Consider the following 23,847-nt stretch of genomic DNA (forward strand, 5'->3'; position numbering starts at 1 on the left):
TGCCTGTGAGGTGATTTGTTTTCAGCTTGGACCATGGATTATTCTTCCCACCATAAGAAATGAGCAGAAGGCCCCTCGAAATTACATCCCCTGCAGGCAAGACTCTGGTCATAACTCCCTTGGTGAAGTTACTGTGAAATGTTCTCCCCTTTCTTTACCCTGCAAATTGGTGGCTTCTGCCTGGGTGCACTAATTACACTTTAAATGCACTTCACAAAGATAGTCCTTGCAACAAATGCTCATTAAAACTATGTCTGGCTCATCCAATAGATTATGGGCTTGTTGATGGTGGGGACTGTGTCATTTTTGTCTCTCTGTCCCATTTCTTCTGCCCATGATAGCTCAGAAATGAGTGGGTGAATGAATATAAAACACAGGGGTGAACCACAGAGGCAGCAGGCTGAAAACATCTGGTAAAAGACAAAGCTCGTGCTTACCAAATAGAAGTAAGTAACTAGCAGAAGACATCTTCACACAGGACTAAATGAAAGTCTCCTTTAAAAGTAGTTGACAGGGAATACTTATTTAAAATATTACCTTTGTGCCATTAGAGATAGAGGATTAGGATTTTTTAAAATTAGCAATAACATCCCCCATGCAATGAGGAACCATCTTGATACAGAACAATGCAGGGTAAAAACAGTGTGAGGCAGATCTGCAGATGCCAGATGACACTAGAATATAAATATTTTTTAAAAATTTAATTAGATATATATGTCAGCAGAATGCATTTTGATTCATTGTACACAATTGCAGCACATCTTTTCATTTCTATGATTGTACACGATATAGTGTCACAACATACGTGCAATCATACAGGGTAAAGATGTTCATTTCTTTCCACTATCTTTCCTGCCCCCCTATCCCCACCCCATTCCTCCCTCCCCTTTGCCCCATAAAATTTCCTCCATTTTTCCCATGTCCCCTCTGTTATGGGTCAGCAACCACTTACCAGAGAGATCATTTAGCCTTTGGTTTTTTGGGATTGGCTTACTTCACTTAGCATGATATTCTCTAACTCCATCCATTTACCTGCAAATGCCATAATTGTATTCTCTTTTAATGCTGAGTAATATTTCATTGTGTATATATACCACAGTTTCTTTATCCATTCATCTATTGAAGGGCATCTAGGTTTGTTCCTCAGTTTAGCTATTGTGAAGTGAGATGCTATGAACATTGATGTGGCTGTGTTACTATAGTTTGCTAATTTTAACTCCTTTGGGTATAGACGGAGGAGTGGGATAGCTGGGTCAAATGGTGGTTCCATTCCAACTTGGATTAGGTCCCAATTTCCTTAACAAGATTCCTAAAGCACAAGAAATAAAATCAATAATTAATAAATGGAATGGACTCAAACTAAAAAACTTCTTCCCAGCAAAAGAAACAACCAATGAGGTGAAGAGAGAGCCTACATTTTGGGAGCAAATCTTTGCCCCACACATGTCAGATAGAGTACTAATCTCTGGGATATATCAAGAAAATAACACACACACACACACACACAAAAAAAAAAAAAAAAAAACAAAAAACCGAACAACCCAATCAACAAATGGGCTAAGGAGCTGAACAGACACTTCTCAGAAAAAGACATACATTCAATCAACAAATATATGAAAAAAAGTTCAACATCTCTAGTAATTAGAGAAATGCAAATCAAAACTACTCTAAAATTTCATCTCATGCCAGTCAGAATGGCAGTTATCAAGAATACAGACAACAATAAGTGTTGGTGGGATGTGAGGGAAAAGGCACCCTCATACATTGCTGGTGGGGCTGCAAATTGGTGCAATCGATCTGGAAAGCAGTATGGAGATTTCTTAGAAAATAAATCTTAACTGGTCATTGCAAACACGCAGGTCAAGGTTCTCACAAGGTTTTGGTCAAGGAGAATTGGAAATTAGCATCATGGTTCTTCTTATAGAAGTCTTCATGGCATATAATTATGTCTTCATGATCTAGAGTTTCTTTTTCAAATCAGGACATTTTAAAAACTCCCTTTACTGTAGTCAACCATCTCAAGTCAAATAACTGGATCCACTGGCCCACAGTTGGATGGGTCCCTCTAACTTTGACTGTGAAGACTAGGACCCATAGAGGATAAACAGCCAGCACCCCTTTCTTTTCAGAGCATCGAGACATAGCTAGATGTCCTGTCCGAATATTCTGCTAGAACATCCTCTCCCCCGGGAAAAGGATTTGCGTTCGTTTTAGTTCCCACAGTAACATCATCATCCAGAACAGTGCCTGGTTTGGAGTTGATTTCGATCCCACTGATTGGATGAATGACCGTATGAATGAATGCCCATGAATTATCCCCACATTCTTCATGTCATTCATTTTCTCTGCCTCAAATCTGATGATTTCATCAATGTCACTCATCATCCTATGTTCATTTCCATAATATAAACTTAGGAAGCTGGCAGTCTTCTGAGAGGTTCAGCTGCCTAAAAGCGTTTCTAATTAGCTTAATTCTGAATACTTCAAATGCTTTCAGAGGCCCAAGAATATATTTCAGTAACCTAACTTGCTAATTTTGAATCATAACTTTCCGCTACCATTTTTGGAGTTGGACAAAGTTGTGCCGTGCAAACACTACTCAATAGAAAGCAGGAGTAGTTCTACTAATTTTCAGAATATATAGAATTCACAATAAGAAATATTAATGATAAGAAGGTCATTACATAGTCATAAATGAGTCATTTTTTTTCAAGAAGGCAAAACAATTCTAATGGGAGAGTTTCAAAATATGGGGGAAAAACTGACAGATTTAACAAGAAACAGACAAATCCAAAATTGGAGTTCAAAACTTCTCTTTCAATATAGAACAGTATAAAGTCAGAAAGGATACAAACTATCAGTCAATTTGACCCAATTGATATTTATAGAACACTCCAATCCAGCAATAGGAGACTATGCATTTTTCCCCAGTACACGGAACATTCTCCAACACAGACTTAGTCTAAGTCATAGAAAACTTAAATGTAAAAAATAAAGAGCATGCAAAGCACTTTTTATTCATAATGGAATTAAACTGAAAATCAATAACAAAGATAGCAAGAAAACCCCCAAATATCTGAAAATCAAATGACACAATTCTGAATGATCCACAGGTCCAAAAGGAAGCTAAAAGGGAAACTTTAAAGTATTTTAAAATAAAAATAAAAATTTAAAACATAAAAATTTGTGGCATGTACCTAAAGGAGTTCTTAGAAGGATATTTATGTCGTTAATGCTTACATGAAAATAATTATATGACTCAAAATTAAAAATTATACTAAAGGGTACTTTCAAAGAAGTCTTCCTTTCACCCCACCTCTCCATCTACTTTTCACATTTTACCACTACAATCACCAAATAGCTCATGAAATAATTGTCTTTTATTAATTTCTGGTTTATTTTTCCAGTTGCGTTTTTTTTTTTTTTTTTGTACTGGGGATTAAACTCAGGGACACTCAACCACTGAGCCACAACCCCAGCCCTATTTTGTATTTTATTTAGAGACAGAGTCTCACTGAGTTGCCTAATGCTTCATTTTGCTGAGGCTAGCTTTGAACTGGTGATCCTCTTGCCTTAGCCTCTCAAGCCCACGAGATTACAGGCATGGGCCACCACGCCTGGCTTTAGTTGCTTTTGAAAAGCAATCAAGTATATAAACATTTTCTTTCATTTCTTACACAAAAGGCACCATGCTCTATATCCTTTTCAGTATGTGAAAATATTGTAAAACTTTATTCCTTCTAGCACAACATTTATTAAAAATAAAAAAATATACTCCAAAAAAACCTATGACTATATTAGATCAATAAATTGAACCCCTATGTTCCCTTGGAATTAATTGTGTTTAATTTAAAATATGTGAAAAGTACATAGTTGAGGTGGTTGGGAGTATTCAAAGAAATAATGCATGTAAACAATAATTCTAAATGAGAAAATGTTTTTTAAAATATACTATATAGGCAAGTCACTATCATAAGAATAATTGACTTTCAAAAATTATAAAATTGACTTTCAAAAATGTCTAAAATGGAAAAAGTAATTGTTTACTTTGAACTAACTTGAGCAACCAAAGAGAATATATTCATGTACATACAGTCAGAAAGGCCAGGGCTAGAAACTTCTTTGAGGCTAACAGGATCTGGGTGCTTAATAGTCTCTCCCCATACATAGTAAATTTAGAACTTAACTCTGATACAAATGATATGTTGGGAAGGGAAGTTGAGGTCCAGTATTCCCGGAGAATTTTGTAGTAGCCAAAAATTTACAGATTTTTAAAGTACTGTTTGTTCTTCTTGACTTCTAACTTGGTGGATCAGTAATATAAAAGCCAGCCTTTGATTTACAGACCAGTAACAAACACACTGTGATTTAAGGACAATCATCATCACAGTTGTGAACATAAACACAACTACTTCCACTGCTGACAGAGACTGCATAGTGAGACAAGCCGCAGATTTGTTTATACTGAATCTGGATTGATGGAGGATGTGTCATTTATCTTCCAGGGGTCATTTCAGGCTTTCATGGCAAGAGGCCATAGAAGTTCTGGAAAAACCTCTATAGTTATGAGCTGGTACAGCCTGACACTAAGGAGTTGAGTGCCAGAGGCAAGGGCGCTTTAAGAACTTCAGGATTCTGCAGGCATATGGAGGGAGAGAGAAAGAGACAGAGAAAGGTGGAATCATCAGATGTGGGACAGAATTTTAATTACCATTTACCCTCATGCATGCTTGAATGAGAGGCTAACAAATCCAAATCTCAATTTCTTCATCTGCAAAATACTTCATAGGATTGTTATGAAATTTAAATACGAAACTTTCTAGAGTATCCGATGTAAAGAGGAAGCCAAATAAAGGTAGATACTCTGCATGCTCAGTTATCCAACATTTGCGTAGTCTGTGTTAAGATATCTTTATTGGACTACATGCCTCTTAACATGGCCAGCCCTTAGCAAGTGGTATTTACATTGATGACTGAGTCTAGCCTGCTGTGACTCTAAAGGGATTTTTGTGGGGTGCTGGGGATTGAACCCAGAGTTGCTTTTCCATTAAGTTACATCCCACTCCCAGCCCGTTTTTATTTTTAAGACTTCACTTATCATTCAACTCATGCCTGCTGAGTAGGGCTATGCAGTCTGTGCACTGCATGAAGTGCCAGGCTGAGAGAAAATGGAGGCAGAGATTAGTCTGTGTTCTGCTCGCCAGGCTGTGTATCCCAGGGCCAGTACTGAACTAAGGGAGGGCTGTTTTCCTAATTTATTCAAAAGCATTCTCCGTGTCTACAGTTGTCTTCATCTGAATGATACTCAAATTCATGCATGCATGCACGGGTGCTGGTATAGTGAAAGTCTTCATGCAAATGTCAGACAACAAATTTAATTGCCAGTGGGACTCTCCAGCTTTACAATTCAAACTCCGCATGACCTAAACTGACCTATTTCCTCTCCCTCACCCAAATAAGCAATTTCACCCATGCTTCCTATTTTGCTGGGTAGAGTCAGTGTCTACCAAAATGCACAACCAGGAACTCCAGTGTCACATTCCTGTCCTTCCTCTCCCAAATTTCTCCCAATATCGAATCACAGCTGACAGTCCACTCTGCTGTCTGTCCTGTGCAGCTCCCTTAGGACATAACCTGTATATCCCCAGCTGTTATGGATGCTGCTGGATGACAGCTTTTGGCCATCACCCGCCCTGGGAGATTTATTTTCCCAGCCCCAGGGAGCCACCCCACCCAAGTGGACAGCATGGGCACAGTGATGAATGCCCTTTTGACAGCTCTCAAGGTCCATCCAGTTTCCGAGTTCACTGATGAATGCTTCATGTCTCTATTGCACACCACTTCTCCCTGCCCCCGAGTTCTGCATTCCACAGGATGTTCCCTTCCCTCACTAACGCTGATCCCAAGAACACTCTCAAATCACCTTCTTGAATGCTGATCCTCACCTCATGATCTACAACACCAGCCAGTGTACAAGCATATGGATCGCACCTCCTGATTCTCATGGACTGTCCTTCCCGGTCTCACTCACCATTACCTCCTTAGGCACCAACGTGGATCTCACTGGATGCAAGCTGACTCCACAGCATGCTGAACTTGGTCCTGTGGAGGCTCTGAGGAGGTATCGCAATAGACCTTTCCACGTCACAAATAGTCTTTCTTTATTATCTCTCCATCTATTAAACTGTTGAATTATACTTACTTTTATAGACTTCTAAAGAGGTTATTCTAACATTGTTAGCATCAACCTACTTTGTCATAATAGGTATTCCCAAGTGTTATTGAATTTTGATTAGCATTTTTTTCAGATTATTGTGTTTCTACTCTTAAGCAACATTGCCTATTATTTCTTTTTTTATTTTTTATTTTATTTTATTATTATTATTTTTTTGGTACTGGGGATTTGAACTTAGGGCACTCGACCACTGGGACACATCCCAGCCCTATTTTGTATTTTATTTAGAGACAGGGTCTCACTGAGTTGCTTAGTGCCTCACCATTGCTGAGGCTGGCTTTGAACTTGCGATCCTCCTGCCTCAGCCTCCCGAGCTGCTGGGATTACAGGTGTGCGCCTCTGCGCCCAGATCTTCCCTACACTTTTTAAAATCAAGATAATATCAATCATTAAATAAGATAGGCACTTTCACTGTTCTCTACAACAACTGTATAGTGTAAGCAGATTTTTGTGTTCACTGAAAGTTTTGGCATAAATCTTTTATCTGGATATATAGATTTTTGTGTAGTCATTTTTCTAATAATAGGTTCAATTTACTTAAATGTACACAAGCTGATACAAGTTTTTAATAAACTTTAGGTTCTAGTTTTTTACAAAACTTCTGATTTACATATGTTTTGAAATTTAATGGCACTAAGTTGTTTTTATTTTGATTAGCATTTTTTCTACTTTTACAAATTCTTACTTACATTCTGGGTCCTTATATTTTATCTTTTAAACATTATATAGGGAGTTTCTTTATTCTTAATTGGCAGCTAATGTCTTTTAACTGATGGGTACAGTCCATTTATAATCATTATGATGGCATGTATCTTATTTTGCACAATTTATCTGCTTTTTTCTATGCCTCCACATTTCCTGAACATTCTTGAACTATTCAAAGTTTCTTTATTTTCTTATTATCTTTCTGTTGTTTGGGAGATTATACATTTCTTTCCCATTCATGATTTTAGGTTTTATCATAACCTATTAATATACATTCTTGACTTGAAATCTATTTATTAATTAATTGTTCTAGTTACTTTTTAATTAAGGTAAAATTCAAAATTGTTTAACCACCCTGAACTCCTTTCTGTCTTATATTTGTTTAGTATTTAGTACCATCTAATTCAAGAGAAATCTATAAACAGGTTACAAATTACTTTGAAAAACTAAATAATGGATAGGAAAAAAAATGTCCACTGAGCTATACTTTTGCTGACATTTCTGAAAACACATTTGTTAGAAAGGTCTCTTTTCAGGGAAATGGTAGAAATTTTTCAGAAATTTTTAATCCAACAGTTACTGTGATACTATTTCTAGATATTTCTACCATGTGGCAGTAGTAGGAGGTGATGGAAAAGCTGCAGAATCAATTTGTGCCTCCTCCATGTTTGAAGCATAGGTGAATCTCAATAAAGAGGCAGAACAAAGGTGGTCAACAAGCCATATTATTAAAATAAATCAAAGCTTTATGCAAAAATCAAACTCCATTATCATATTCTGAGGTCATCATTGACCAGATATTTTTGTTTGCCCCTTGAAAGGAACCTTCACTGTTCGATAAGAAATCCACCAGACCCAATTCCTTCAGTATTGTTTTCTAACCCAGGAACATGGTGGGGCAGGGAGGGGGGAGTTCCGTTAGACATTGAGACCACTCTGTCAAATTTTCCTTCAGAAACCAGTTTCTAAAGTTTTAGTTAATTAGCCAAATTCAAGTTTAGGGTTATTCTTTTTTAATTAAAGAAAGTGGGTGTTCACAAACTCTGCTGCAGTAATTGTAAGTAGCACGAATTACCATAAAAGCTTAACAAACGCCTTTCTCTCATTTTGAGTGAATCTTGCATCTACATCACTATGTCAGTAAACTTTTTATCAAGTTTTAACTGAAAAGCATCTACCAAGTTTCTTAGAGAACTTCTTCACTACTCTATAAAACTAAATTAAGCTGCTGCTGTAGAAAGTTCTCTGATTTCCCACAATAATACCAATGTTTCAAAATAACAATAAAGACATATTGCCATGGGTTTTTCGGGGGTTTTTGTGAGTTATATAGAAAGACTGGCTTTTTGTTTTATGTTTTAGATAATTCAAAATGAGTCACGAAAAATTTTTTTCTTTTCTCCAGAATAGAATAGTTTTGCCTCTAAGTATCTATATTGCTTTTGTTGCTAATAAAATCTGGAAACACTTGTGCGGGCTAAGAGACATCCCTTAGATTCCTTCTATACTTTGTCTCAGACTCTGGGAAATGCCAAAGGAATTGGCAGTTTTTGTTCAGGGGAAAAATTAAGGTTTTAAAATTTTTAAATTTTAAATTTTGCAATTTTGCTATTACAAAAATAATACATTTGTTATTTTAAAAAATCACATAGTACATAAGAGCATAAAATAAAATGACCAGAGTCCTTTACCCTCCCTGTCCCAGTCCCATTAGAAGCAGCAACTGCCAAGACATTTGACACAAAATATCAAAATATGAGCAGGTTTGTATACATTGGGTTCTTTTCACTTAATAATATGTTGTAACTTTTACTAAATCAATATTTATATGTTTAGAACAGTCTCCTAATGGCTGTGGATTATTCCATGAAACAGCAATATTTTGACTTATTTAATCAATTCCTGTTGATTGACATCTGGATATTTTCCCGTGTTTTTGTTGTTATTTGTGGTGGTGATGGTGTTTAGTGGTGTTATGACTATAAACAATCCTGGCTCTATCTTTTAATGCTCACAAATTAAGGCTGATTTTACTGAAGCAGATAAGGGGACATAAACTCTCATGCCTATTCTTATTTACTTACAACAATTTCTGACGTCATAAGCAAACACCAAAGCAACAAACGATCACCTTTTTATTAATCTTGTGTGACCATTTGTCACATCATTATCCCTATCAATTTTCTGAGAACTTGTCACACACCTCATGAAAATTTCCACTTGTACTCTCTTCCAATAATAAAAATAAAATTAAGACGGCTAGGGTAAACAGCTTCTCTGGAAGTTCCAAATTCTTGAGATGATCCTATAAATGAAATGCAGTCTATCTTTTCTTCACGTTGCTTTGTGGAGTGTAGCAGTTAAAGCAATTAGTTTTGGAGTGTGAAACACCATACTCAAGCCACAACTCTGCCATTAACTAACTATGTGACTTAAGAAAATTCATCAAGAGTTTGCAACTTTAGTTTATGCATTTGTAAAATATGATAAACTACAAAAACTAGTGTTACATAGATGAAGATGGATTATAGAAGATGTGTGAATAAATCTTCTAGCCCACAGTTGAGGACATAACAGGTGCTTACTGAATCTCAACCATCACCATTATCAGTATTTCTTATATAAAATCTTTTATGTTATGACCCTACAATTAACTCTTTACCACCTATAAAGTAAATGAGTCTTAAATGAAATGTGTTCACTGTATCTTCTGTTGTTTCATTCTCTGGACACAAATCTTTCTCTTATATACATGTTACCTTTGACCTGAACAGCCTTCCCCATCTTAACCTCATGACAAAGTCTCACCCAGCCTTCCAGCCTCCCCTCAAGCATTTGTTTATGTAGAAGTGTAAAAGAAGGAGGTCAATGTGTGAATCAGTGAGTGCAGAAGTGTACAGAGGTGCAGTGGAAACCTCTCTCAGGGCAATGAGTTCACCAAAGTTGAAATGGCCATTGTGCTCGGGAGTATGAGAAAGCCAGAAGAAATCTGTATAGATGAGAAGGTTGACACTAGTAGTTATTATCATACAATGTTTCTATATTAAATATCCCCCACGAAGACATACCATATAAAGAATATTGTATTGCAAAGATGAAGAATAGAAAAATATTCTAGATACGGAAAAAAAAACTAATTTGGTAAAATTATAAACACACTAACATCAGGTGTGTGAAGTTGTCTTGGATATTGAGAAGTTAAGCAGGACTTTAAATGGCTTTAAATGCCAGGTTTAAGTCATGAATTTCAGGTGAATGGGAAATGAACCAGGGGTAATGGGAAATAATTGACAAATTTTAAGAAAAAAAAGCAACTGTTAAATGCTTAGATTCAAATCGCTCTTCCCTCCCCCCACCTCCTCTGCATTAGGGCAGGAATCAATTTAACATACATAAATGAATGAGTATCAAAATATCAGATTTAATAAGGGAGTAATGGTAACGACTAAACTAGGGAAGGCTTTGAGACCCTTACTTCTCACCCTCAATGTGGAATGTGTGTTGGGTCAGCTGGGTAAGTGTACTACCAAGTTCTCCACTGTTACCTCCACTTACCTTCTCCCTGGACCATGGAAGTCTATTGCTCAGCCCCAACTGTAACTGGAACAGTTCACAGGAGGACAGAAGGTTCCTGCTCTGTCCCAGTCCCATTTTTATAGGGGACTTTTCTTGATCATTTCTTGATCTCAAGCCCTGAGTCCTGGCTCAATGGCACTTACCACACAGAGGAAGGATGCAGAAGGACCTTCATTGCCACATGCAATGATCCACGAGTCAGCGAGACACAAGTGCAGCCTGCTTTCTCTGCATTTGAAGCAAAAATAGTTCCATCTACAATGAATGTCTGGTATGTCGCAAGTAAAAATAAATGACTTCTACCCTGGGAAAGCACAAGGAAACAGGGAGAGGAGTGGAATATCAGTCCTTAGGACATCCCTGTGGAGGCCTTCACCTCCATGGAAGTTCCATTCTCCATGGACGGAATAGAACAGGGATAGAAGGATCAAGTCTCCCTCCCTGGAGTGCACAGGTAGATTGTGTCTCCTTCCTCGGGACATCCTCCCTCCCTCATCCCTAGTAAGACTCAAGGTCTCCTCACTCTCCGAGCAAAAGGCATACTCAACAGGCCACCATTGAAGACTTTCTCACTCAGTGCCTCAGCCCTTTATTTGCTCAACTATTTTATCTACAGTTCTTCATACTTCCGCGGGGAGGGGAGGAGGCTTAAGAATGCTTCTCAGTGTCAGGAGAGAGTCAACTCTGTCTTGTTCTCTCTGCCCCACAAAATCCATGCTCTAAAGAGCTCCCCTAAGAAAAGATAGTTCTTAAAAAAACTTGTTTACTCTAAACATCAAGTGCCATGTTTGACTCAGAGCAAGAGTTAAAGTAATGTTTTTCAAACAAATATTAAGACAGAAGCAAAAGAAAGTGCCAAGTAATTCACTAGCTTCTATTGCTGAGTACAATTCAATCTCACCAGCATTTTTTGAACTTCTTATACCAGCCTAGCATTTTATATGTCCTACCCATGCTCTACTCAGTTTCATCCAAAATAAACAAAAATTTCTTCCAAAATAACATTAAGTAGAATCACTACATTCAAGTCAGTATGAGTGTAAGGGTATTAATAATCATGGTGTTAATGATGGTAAATAAAGCTACCACTTTGGGGAAACTACTAGATTGTAGAACTAATTTGGGTACTTTGAAAATTGAAATAAATGCTATTTCTTGAATAAACTTAGCTGAAAATCAATGTGTAGTTTAAGTATTGCCCTATAATTCATCCTCTTCCTTCCAAAAGTTTTCAAAAAGAAAAATCAGAGTTAGGGCTTCTTCCTTTAATCCCAATAATAAAAACTTAAAAATTGATTTAGAATATATGCTTCAGAATCTTAAACATGTCTCATGACAATAAACTAATTCGATTCAGTAAATAACTCAATGTGGTTGAATCTTCATGAATTTTAAAAAGTAAAGAAATTTAAATTCTTTCATTTTTCATACTGAAGAGTTAGTAAATGAGAAACAGAAGTTAATGACAGAAGCAAATTAGAAAGAATATTCAGATTTACATAAGACATTTTTATCACTACTTCTAAAACCTTGTCTGAAATATAAATTTGTTTTAATATGTAAAAAAAATAACGTTTATGAATTAATTATAGAACAGGAAACAAAATGCCCTGAAGCTATAACAATTTGCCTTGAGGGTGAATTTCCAAGGGTTCAGTTAACTAAACTTCAATTACTCTGGACTTTGAACTAAACTGGATTTTCATTTCATTGCACTCTACTTTTGAGATATTATAGATATAAAAACAAGCTGAGACAGATTTATTTCCGTTTTCACTTTTAAGCAAGTTTCAACTAGTAAACAAAAGTTAATTTTGAGCATCTACCATATACAAGATTTTTACAACATGTGGCAGAGAACATTCATAATAAAAGACCTATTCTCTACTTTTAGGAAGCTTGTGGTTAAGAGCTTCTATTCTAATGAGGATGGAGCAACCTGAGTTTCGCCTTTTTGCTTGGCACAATCAAAAGACTGAAATAATACCTGAAGCACTAGATGGTTGGACATGGGCCAGGAGGTAATGAAGGACAGTGGGAGATGGCCAGTAAAAAAGGTTATCCCAACTACTGCCCTGGCATCCTCTGTGCCGATGGTTTCTGGCCACAGTGCAGAGGGGGGAAGCAAGGCAGAGCCCAGCAGACCAGTAGAGAAAACAGGCTAAGAGCTGGGGACACCAAGATCATTAAAGTAGAAGGACACAGTATCTAAGCAGGTGGAGCTTCACTATGAAAATAAATCCCAGAAATTGGCAGATACATTGGACTTCATCAAAATCAAACACCTATGCTCTTGGAAAGAAACTAAAAAGGTTAATAGATAAGTCACACACTGGAATGGCTGAGGTTAAAAATGACCACGGTAAGTGTTGGCAGTGACATGGAGAGAAGGAAATTGTTCTTCACTGTTGTTGGGGATATAAAAATGGCAATGATTGCTTTGGGAAACAGTATTGCCATTGTCCAGAAAACATTGCACCTATCCCAACTTCACCTTTGTCATGCTCTGTTGCTTAGAAACAGTCCCACATCCATCCAATACTTGAAGACAGTGGCTTGTGGAAAGGCTGAACGCCAACCAGCAGGCCAGGACCATTAGGTGTTACCTTAAGGTCTCTCTGCTGCTGCAGGGTTCCCACTCTGTTCCAACACTTTCCTGCCACGTGACCCTGGAAAATTTCTTATGTACACTGTGACTCAGTTTCCTCATGTGGAGAATACAAAGAATACCTATCTTATATATTTGTGAGAATTAAATAAGATCATTTACATAAAGCTTATGGGAAAATGTTGCAAACCTAGAATTTAATAGATTGTAACTATTATTATTATAATTAGTATTATTTTATTAGATTTTGAGTACAGGAAGATATGCTCCAAGATGGGCTTTTGGGAGCTTGGATAGCCAGCAGGGTCAGTATGCATGTAAGATAAGACATGGGGAAGTTTCTGTTTAGGAAAAAAGCACTTGGGTTGCACAATTCCAGGGGCACTATTCATAAGAGAATACAAGATGAGCATTGTAGATGATGGATACGGAAGCCCAGCAGGAATCACCAGGTAGAGTCAAGCTGTGAAGAAATGAGAGCATCCAGATGTCCATCAACTGATCAATAGATAAATGTGCTATATTCACACAATTCAGTCATTAAAAAGGAAGTGTTGATACATGTATGGAATTGAGGAATCTTGAAAATAGTATGCTAATTGAACAAAGCCAAACACAGAAGACCACATGCTGTATTATGACGTTTGTGGGAAACAGCCTGAATGGCCAATCTCACCTAGACAAAGGCCGATGAGTTGGTGCCAGGGGTGGTGGAAAAGAAAGAATGAGGAGTCACTGCTCAGTAGGCTTGGAGTTTCCTCTTGACATAGAGTATAGAATCATATCGTCGGCAAACAGTGATAGTTTGAGTTCTTCTTTTCCTATCCATATCCCTTTAATTTCTTTTGTCTAATTGCTCTGGCCAGTGTTTCAAAAACTATATTAAATAGAAGTGGTGAAAGAGAGCATCCCTGTCTTGTTCCAGTTTTTAGAGGGAATTCTTTCAATTTTCTCCATTTAGAATGATGTTGGCCTAGGGCTTAGCATAGATAGCTTTTACAATGTTGAGATATTCCTATTATCACTAGTTTTTCTAGTGTTTTGAACATGAAGAGGTGCTGTATTTTGTCAAATGCTTTTTCTGCATCTATTGAGATGATCATACGATTCTTATCTTTAAGTCTATTGATGTGATACATTACATCTATTGATTTCCATATGTTGAACCAACCTTGCATCCCTGGGATGAACCCCACTTGATCGTGGTGCACTATCTTTTTGGTATGTTTTTGTATTCGATTTGCCAGAATTTTATTGAGAATTTTTGCATCTATGTTCATTAGAGATATTGGTCTAAAGTTTTCTTTCTTTGATGTGTCTTTGTCTGGTTTTGGAATCAGAGTCATATCAGCCTCATAGGATGAGTTTGGAAGTGTTCCCTCTTTTTCTATTTCATGAAATAATTTGAGGAGTATTGGCATTAGTTCTTCTTTGAAGGTTTGGTAGAACTCAGCTGAGTATCCATCTGGTCCTGGGCTTTTCTTGGTTGGTAGGCTTCTATTTCATTGCTTGAAATTGATCTGTTCAACTTCTGTATATCATCCTGATTCAGTTTGGGTAAATTATATGACTCTAGAAATTTATTGATGTCTTCGATATTTTCTATTTTATTGGAGTACAAATTTTCAAAATAATTTCTAATTATTTTTTGTATTTCTGTAGTGCCCATCATGATATTTCCTTTTTCATCAAGGATGTCAGTAATTTCAGTTTTCTCTCTCCTTCCCTTCTTTAGCATGGCTAAGGGTTTATCAATTTTATTTATTTTTTCAAAGAACCAACTTTTTGTTTTGTCAATTTTTTCAATTGTTTCTTTTGTTTCAATTTCATCTCTGATTTTCATTATTTTCTTTTTTCTCTTTTAAGCTAAAAATGGGTTTTTATGTTTTTTAATTTTTATTGTTGGTTGTTCAAAACATTACATAGTTCTTGATATATCATATTTCACACTTTGATTCAAGTGGGTTATGAACTCCCATTTTTACCCCGTATACAGATTGCAGAATCACATCGGTTACACATCCATTGATTTACATATTGCCATACTAGTGAATGTTGTATTATGCTGCCTTTCCTATCCTCTACTATCCCCCCTCCCCACCCCTTCCCTCTTCTCTCTCTACCCCCTCTACTGTAATTCATTTCTCCCCCTTGTATTTTTTCCCTTTCCCCTCACTTCCTCTTGTATGTAATTTTGTATACCCCTGAGGGTCTCCTTCCATTTCCATGCAATTTCCCTTCTCTCTCCCTTTCCCTCCCATCTCTCATCCCTGTTTAATGTTAATCTTCTTCTCATGCTCTTCATCCCTATTCTGTTCTTAGTTACTCTCCTTATATCAAAGAAGATATTTGGCATTTGTTTTTTAGGGATTGGCTAGCTTCACTTAGCATAATCTGCTCTAATGCTATCCATTTCCCTGAAAATTCTATGATTTTGTCATTTTTTAATGCAGAGTAATACTCCATTGTGTATAAATGCCACATTTTTTTTATCCATTCTTCTATTGAGGGCATCTAGGTTGGTTCCATAGTCTTGCTATTGTGAATTGTGCTGCTATGAACATTGATGTAGCAGTGTCCCTGTAGTATGCTCTTTTTAGGTCTTTAGGGAATAGACCGAGAAGGGGAATAGCTGGGTCAAATGGTGGTTCCATTCCCAGCTTTCCAAGAAATCTCCATACTGCTTTCCAAATTGGCCGCACCAATTTGCAGTCCCACCAGCAATGTACAAGTGTACCCTTTTCTCCACATCCTCACCAGCACTTGTTGTTGTTTGACTTCCTAATGGCTTCCAATCTTACTGGAGTGAGATGGTATGTTAGGGTGGTTTTGATTTGCATTTCTCTGACTGCTAGAGATGGTGAGCATTTTTTCATGTATTTGTTGATTGATTGTATGTCCTCTTCTGAGAAGTGTCTGTTCAGGTCCTTGGCCCATTTGTTGATTGGGTTATTTGTTTTCTTATTGTCTAATTTTTTGAGTTCTTTGTATACTCTGGATATTAGGGCTCTATCTGAAGTGTGAGGAGTAAAAATTTGTTCCCAGGATGTAGGCTCCCTATTTACCTCTCTTATTGTTTCTTTTGCTGAGAAAAAACTTTTTAGTTTGAGTAAGTCTCATTTGTTGATTCTAGTTATTAACTCTTGTGCTATGGGTGTCCTATTGAGGAATTTGGAGCCCGACCCCACAGTATGTAGATTGTAGCCAACTTTTTCTTCTATCAGATGCCATGTCTCTGATTTGATATCAAGCTCCTTGATCCATTTTGAGTTAACTTTTGTGCATGGTGAGAGGAGGGGATTCAGATTCATTTTGTTGCATATGGATTTCCAGTTTTCCCAACACCATTTGTTGAAGATGCTATCCTTCCTCCATTGCATGCTTTTAGCCCCTTTATAAAATATAAGATAGTTGTAGTTTTGTGGATTGGTTTCTGTGTCCTCTATTCTGTACCATTGGTCCACCCGCCTGTTTTGGTACCAGTACCATGCTGTTTTTGTTACTATTGCTCTGTAGTATAGTTTGAAGTCTGGTATCGCTATACCACCTGATTCACACTTCCTGCTTAGCATTGTTTTTGCTATTCTGGGTCTTTTATTTTTCCATATGAATTTCATGATTGCTTTATCTATTTCTATAAGAAATGCCGTTGGGATTTTGATTGGCATTGCATTAAACCTATAGAGAACTTTTGGTAATATTGCCATTTTGATGATGTTAGTTCTGCCTATCCATGAACAGGGTATATTTTTCCATCTTCTAAGATCTTCTTCTATTTCTCTCTTTTGGGTTCTGTAGTTTTCATTGTATAAGACTTTCACCTTTTTTGTTAGGTTGATTCCCAAGTTTTTTTTTTTTTTTTGAGGATATTGTGAATGGAGTGGTTGTCCTCATTTCCATTTCAGAGGATTTGTCACTGATATACAGGAATGCCTTTGATTTATGCGTGTTGATTATATATCCTGCCACTTTGCTGAATTCATTTATTAGCTCTAATAGTTTCTTTGTAGACCCTATTGGGTCTGCTAGGTATAGAATCATGTCATCTGCAAATGGTAATAATTTGAGTTCTTATTTTCCTATTTTTATGCCTTTAATTTTTTTCATCTGTCTAATTGCTCTGGCCAGTGTTTCCAGAACTATGTTGAACAGAAGTGGTGAGAGAGGTCATCCCTGTCTTGTTCCGGATTTTAGAGGGAATGCCTTCAATTTTTCTCCATTCAGAATGATGCTAGCCTGAGGCTTAGAATAGATTGCTTTTACAATATTGAGGTATGTTCCTGTTATCCCTAGTTTTTCTAGAGTTTTGAACATAAAGGGATGCTGTACTTTGTCGAATGCTTTTTCTGCATCTATCAAGATGATCATATGGTTCTTATTTTTAAGTCTATTGATGTGGTGAATAACATTTATTGATTTCCGTCTGTTGAACCAGCCTTGCATCCCAGGGATGAATCCTACTTGATCATGCTGCACAATTTTTTTGATATGCTTTTGTATCCGATTTGCCAGAATTTTATTGAGGATTTTTGCATCTAGGTTCATTAGAGATATTGGTCTGTAGTTTTCTTTCTTTGAAGTGTCTTTGTCTGGTTTAGGAATCAGGGTGCTGTTGGCCTCGTAGAATGAATTTGGAAGTTCTCCCTCTTTTTCTATGTCCTGAAATAGCTTGAAAAGTATTGGTATTAGTTCCTCTTTAAAGGTTTTGTAAAACTCTGCTGTATACCCATCCGGTCCTGGGCTTTTCTTAGTTGGTAGTCTCTTTTGATGGTTTCTTCTATTTCCTCAATTGATATTGGTCTGTTTAAGTTGTCTATATCCTCCTGACTCAATCTGGGCAGATCATATGACTTAAGAAATTTATCGATGCCTTCATTATCTTCTATTTTATTGGAGTATAAGGATTCAAAATAATTTCTGATTATCTTCTGTATTTCTGAAGTGTCTGTTGTGATGTTGCCTTTTTCATCCCGTATGCTAGTAATTTGAGTTCTCTCTCTTCTTCTCTTCGTCAGCATGTCTAAGGGTCTGTCGATTTTATTTATTTTTTCAAAGAATCAACTTTTAGTTTTGTCAATTTTTTCAATTGTTTCTTTTGTTTCAATTTCATTAATTTCGGCTCTGATTTTAATTATTTCTTGCCTTCTACTTCCTTTGCTGTTGTTTTGCTCTTCTTTTTCTAGGATTTTGAGATGAAGTATGAGATCATTTATTTGTTGTTTTTTTTCTTTTTTTAAGGAATGAACTCCATGCAATGAATTTTCCTCTTAGAACTGCTTTCAATGTGTCCCATAGATTCCGATATGTTGTGTCTGTGTTTTCATTTATCTCTAAGAATTTTTTAATTTCCTCCTTGATGTCTTCTATAACCCATTGATCATTCAGTAACCTATTGTTCATTCTCCAAGGGATGCATGATTTTTCCTTCCTTCTTTTATCATTGATTTTCAGTTTCATTCCATTATGATCAGATAAGGTGCATGGTATTATCTCTACTCCTTTATATTGTCTAAGAGTTGCCCTGTGACATAATATATGATCTATTTTTGAGAAGGATCCATGTGCTGCTGAGAAAAAAGTGTAACTGCTTGATGTTGGGTGGTATATTCTATATATGTCAATTAAGTCTAGGTTATTAATTGTGTTATTGAGTTCTATAGCTTCCTTATTCAACTTTTGTTTGGAGGATCTGTCCAGTGGTGAGAGAGGTGTGTTGAAGTCTCCCATGATTATTGTATGGTGGTCTCTTGAACTTGAGAAGAGTTGTTTGATGAACATAGCTGCACCATTGTTTGGGGCATATATATTTATGATTGTTATGTCTTGTTGGTGTATGGTTCCCTTGAGCATTATGTAGTGTCCCTCCTTATCCATTTTGATAACTTTGGCTTGAAATCTATTTTATTTGATATGAGTATGGACACTCCTGCTTGTTTCCGAAGTCCATATGAATGATATGATTTTTCCCAACCTTTCACCTTCAGTCTATGTATGTCTTTTCCGATCAAATGCGTCTCCTGTAGGCAGCATATTGTTGGGTCATGTTTTGTGATCCATTCTACATAGCCTGTGTCTCTTAATTGGTGAGTTTAAGCCATTAACATTTAGGGTTATTATTGAGATATGGGTTGTTCTTCCAGCCATATTTGTTTATTTATGTTACTAAACATGGTTTGTTTTCCTCTTTGATTATTTTCCCCCCTTTACTGTACTACCTCCCGCTGTTGGTTTTCATTGATATTTTCCATTTCCTCTTCCTGTAATATTTTGCAGAGGATGTTTTGAAGAGATGGTTTTCTAGCTGCAAATTTTTTTAACTTTTGTTTATCATGGAAGGTTTTAATTTCATCTTCCATCCTGAAGCTTAATTTCACTGGATACACAATTCTTGGCTGGAACCCATTTTCTTTCAGTGTTTGAAATATGTTATTCCAGGATCTTCTAGCTTTCAGAGTCTGTGTTGAAAGATCAGCTGTTATCCTGATTGGTTTACCCCTAAATGTAATCTGCTTCCTTTCTCTTGTCGCTTTTAAAATTCTCTCCTTATTCTGTATATTGGGCATCTTCATTATAATGTGTCTAGGTGTGGATCTCTTATGATTTTGCACTTTTGGCGTCCTGTAGGCTTCTAGGATTTGGGATTCTGTCTCATTCTTCAAGTCTGGGAATTTTTCTCGAATTATTTCATTGAATAGATTGCTCATTCCTTTGGTTTGGATCTCTATACCTTCCTGTATCCCAATGACTCTTAAGTTTGGTCTCTTTATGTTATCCCATATTTCTTGGATGTTCTCCTCATGGTTTCTTAACAGTCTTGCTGAGCTGTCTATGTTCTTTTCAAGTTGAAATACTTTGTCTTCATTGTCTGATGTTCTATCTTCTAAGTGATCTATTCTGCTGGTAGTATTCTCAATTGAGTTTTTAAGTTGGTTTATTGCTTCCTGCATTCCTAGGATTTCTGTTTGTTTGTTTTTTGTAACCTCTATCTCTCTGTATAGTTGATCTTTTGCTTCTTGGATTTGTTTATGTAATTCATTGTCAAAGTGATCTTTCATTGTCTGATTTTGCTGTCTAATGTCTTCCTTGAGACTCCAGATCATCTGAAGCATGTATATCCTGAATTCTTTATCTGACATTCCATCTGCTGCAGATATTACCTCTTCTAACGTTGAGTTGACCTGCATTGCTTGTGGTCCTTTCTTTCCTTGTCTTTTCATACTGCTCGCGTTTCTTTCTGCTTGGTGAAACTGTTGTGTTATTGAATTTCCCCCCTATATATTTATATTGCTCTTGTATAGTTGAAAAGTCTCCCTTTCAGGGGCGGGTGGCAGCTGTGCTCCTCCTCCAATTGGGGTGATCTGTCTACCACGCTGACGGGCCGCTGCGCCTGTTCTGCCTGTCAGTCGCAGGTCTGCCTACCTTGCAGGCGTGGGCGGCGGCTCTGCTCTGCCCTTACTCCAATTGGGGTGACGTGTCTACCACGCCAGCGTGTCGCTGGGCCTGTTCCAGGTGCGGGCAGCGGCTCTGCTCTGCCCCTACTCCAATTGGGGTGACGTGTCTACCACGCCGGCAGGCCGCTGGGCCTGTTCCGCCGGTCAGTCGCAGGTCTCTGATTTTCATTATTTTCTATCTTCTACTGTTTTTTGGTGTTTATTTTTTCTTCTTTTTCTAGGGCTTTGAGATGAAATTTTGCGTCATTTATTTTATTTTTTTTTAAAGAGAGAGAGAGAGAGGAGAGAGAGAGAGAGAGAGAGAGAATTTTTAATATTTATTTTTTAGTTCTCTGCGGACACAACATCTTTGTTGGTATGTGGTGCTGAGGATCGAACCTGGGCCGCACGCATGCCAGGAGAGCGCGCTACCGCTTGAGCCACATCCCCAGCCCCTTGGGTCATTTATTTGTTGACTTTTTCTGCTCTTAAGAAATGAACTCCATGCAATGAGGTTTCCTCTTAGTACTGCCTTCATAGTGTCCCAGAGACTTTGATATGTTTTATCAGTGTTCTCATTTACCTCTAAGCATTTTTTAATCTTCTCTTTAATGTCTTTTGCAACCTATTGTTCATTCAGTGCATATTATTTCATCTCTAGGTGCTGGAGTAGCTTCTATTTTTTATTTTATCATTGATTTCTAATTTCATTCCATTATGATCTGATAGAATGCAGGGTGGTATCTCTATTTTCTTTGTATTTGCTAAGAGTTGCTTTGTGGCATAATATATGGTTTATTTTAGAGAAGGATCCATGTGCTGCTGAGAAGAAAGTGTATAGAAATATGGAAGGCTTCGTGAATTTGCATGTCATCCTTGTGCTGGGGCCATGCTAATCTTTCCTGTATCGATCCAATTTTAGTATATGTGCTGCCAAAGCGAGCACTGTTGTTATTACTACTAAAATTATACAAATGTTATGACTACTAATACTATTACTGTGACTATTCAAAGTGTCCTTGATTACAAATTGGAAATATTGTGCTACTCACTTATGTACAAAATCCTTACAAGACCCCTAGGACATTGTCATTTTCTTACTTACAACTGAGGAAAGTACCATTCAAGAGGTCACATTCGCAAGTATTTCAAAACCATTTTGAATGATTCTGTGCTTCCTGTTGCTGGCTATGCATTGGCCATTATAGGGGAAATGGCCACCTATATCCCTGCCAAATGGCAGAGAAGGACAGATTTACTATGGCTAGTGTCACAAGACCCATGTTCCATCATTCATCCATGATTGAGTCAAAGATGGGCATCTAACTCAAGGATGGAAATTAACTACCTATAAAACTGGGACCTGGCACTAAAAGTCTAAGTAGGTCTTTATCAGAAATTCACACAAGGAATTGGCTGAAAGTATATAGGTTAGTAGTACAATTGGAAGCAGCAAGGATGCCCAGAGGTAGATTCAAGACCAAGGCAACACATTTGTAGGAAAACATTATAAGGATGAAAAAAAAAACCCACAGGTAGTGAAAGATACCAGTCAGTGAAGAGAAGAGAACTATGCAAATTCACAGAAGCAGCGATGCCTTTAGAGAGTAAAAAAGCAGAGTCCCTGCCGTGATGAGAAGAGGAAGGTGGCTCACCCTTGAAGACGCAGAGTTTTTTTTTAATTGATTTCTAAAAAATAAATGATAGCGGAATGCATTATAATTCTTACTACACATATACAGCACAATTTTTCATATCTCTGGTTGTATATAAAGTATGTTGGAACCAATTCGTGTCTTTATACATGTTCTTTGGATAATGATGTGCATCACATGATGCTTGCCAGTTTTGGACAACCCTGCAATTTGGAGTCTGCCTGCGCTAAATTGGTAGGTGTAACATATGGACTCTAAGCTCTAGAAGCAGCCAGGGAAGGACCCAAGCAAGTAAGTTATGATCAGTTGTAACCTATCAAAATCTGCCTTCAGTTGTCCTGTATGATGAGAATCAACATTCACAACAAGATCTCACCAGGTCTTAACCTACGAAATGCATGCCAGACTTGATATAAAGCAGAATATGAACATAAAAATGATTTCGAGAAGATTGGAGGGTTATCCCATCAGTAATTCAGAAACGCCAAATATCCCGAATGATCACAGACCCTGAATTCTGCTTGTCAGTCAGTGGAGTTTTCCTGGATGAACATTAAGCTTGAGACTGTGCCAAAAGAACAAAGTGAAGCCACTCAGAGAGTGACATTGTGGAAGGGCAGGAGCAAACTTATTCCAAGGGGACATTACCTCCAGAAGGCTTCAATGCCCTGGGTCATTAACCTCAGCTGAATCATTTATATGCCATAGTCCCTATTCCAAGTTCTGTAAGGGGAAACCTTTCCATTAGTGCCCAACACATCTTTTGCTGTTTTCCTTTCTACTTACAGATGCTCACCCTAGGGAGTACTTGGTTGAAAATGTTCTTGCTTTCTTGACATGTGCTGGGGAACAGATGTGAGAATATTCAACAGCTGAATGCTCTGCTACAACACAGGGAGCTTCTAGGTGGAACACATAGCAGTTTCCTGGAGACTGGACCAATTCCTAAACAGAATTTCTCTATATTTAACAAGAAATGTGTTCTCCTGTGAGAGTCTAGGCTGGAAAATGATACTGTTGTTATGGTGTCAAAAATACTAAAGAAAGGGATAAATGTTTTTTGATGGATATAGTGACTACCTGCCAAACAAATGTCCCCAAATCCTTTGTTTAACTCGAGCATCAAGTTGTAAAAATATGAAGACAATAATGGAAGAAGATGTATTCTTTCCACATAGTTTTCTTTATTTTTGCATGTTTTTTAAATAAAATATCTCTATTTTTGTACCTCTCTCTTTTTTATGTACATCTCTTTTAAATAACTCTAAAGTGCTTAAAATATGTGTATTTTCAAATAAAACAACAAAATCCACAAAATCGTATTGCCACATCCTCTAAGAGTTGTGTTAAAGTAGAATTTAAGTGAGTTATAGGCACACCAGCACTAAATATGCTGAGTCTTATGGCGGGGTTATTTTGGTATACAACTAAGTCTCAAATACATAGAGGAAAAGCTACATAGTAATACATTCAGGGAAGATCTCATGATCACAAGGAGATCCCTGAATGGACTCTTTCCTGGTAAAGGCTGGGGTAAGATGCAGGGAGGGGGAGTGGTACTTAAACTTCTACTTAAAGGGAAACTTTTCTACTATAAAACATTTTTTTTTCATCAAGAAATGATCCAGGAAGGCTCCA

The sequence above is a fragment of the Spermophilus citellus genome (assembly GCF_964194105.1).
Source record: "Spermophilus citellus genome assembly, chromosome: 13".
Lineage (NCBI taxonomy): Eukaryota > Metazoa > Chordata > Mammalia > Rodentia > Sciuridae > Spermophilus > Spermophilus citellus.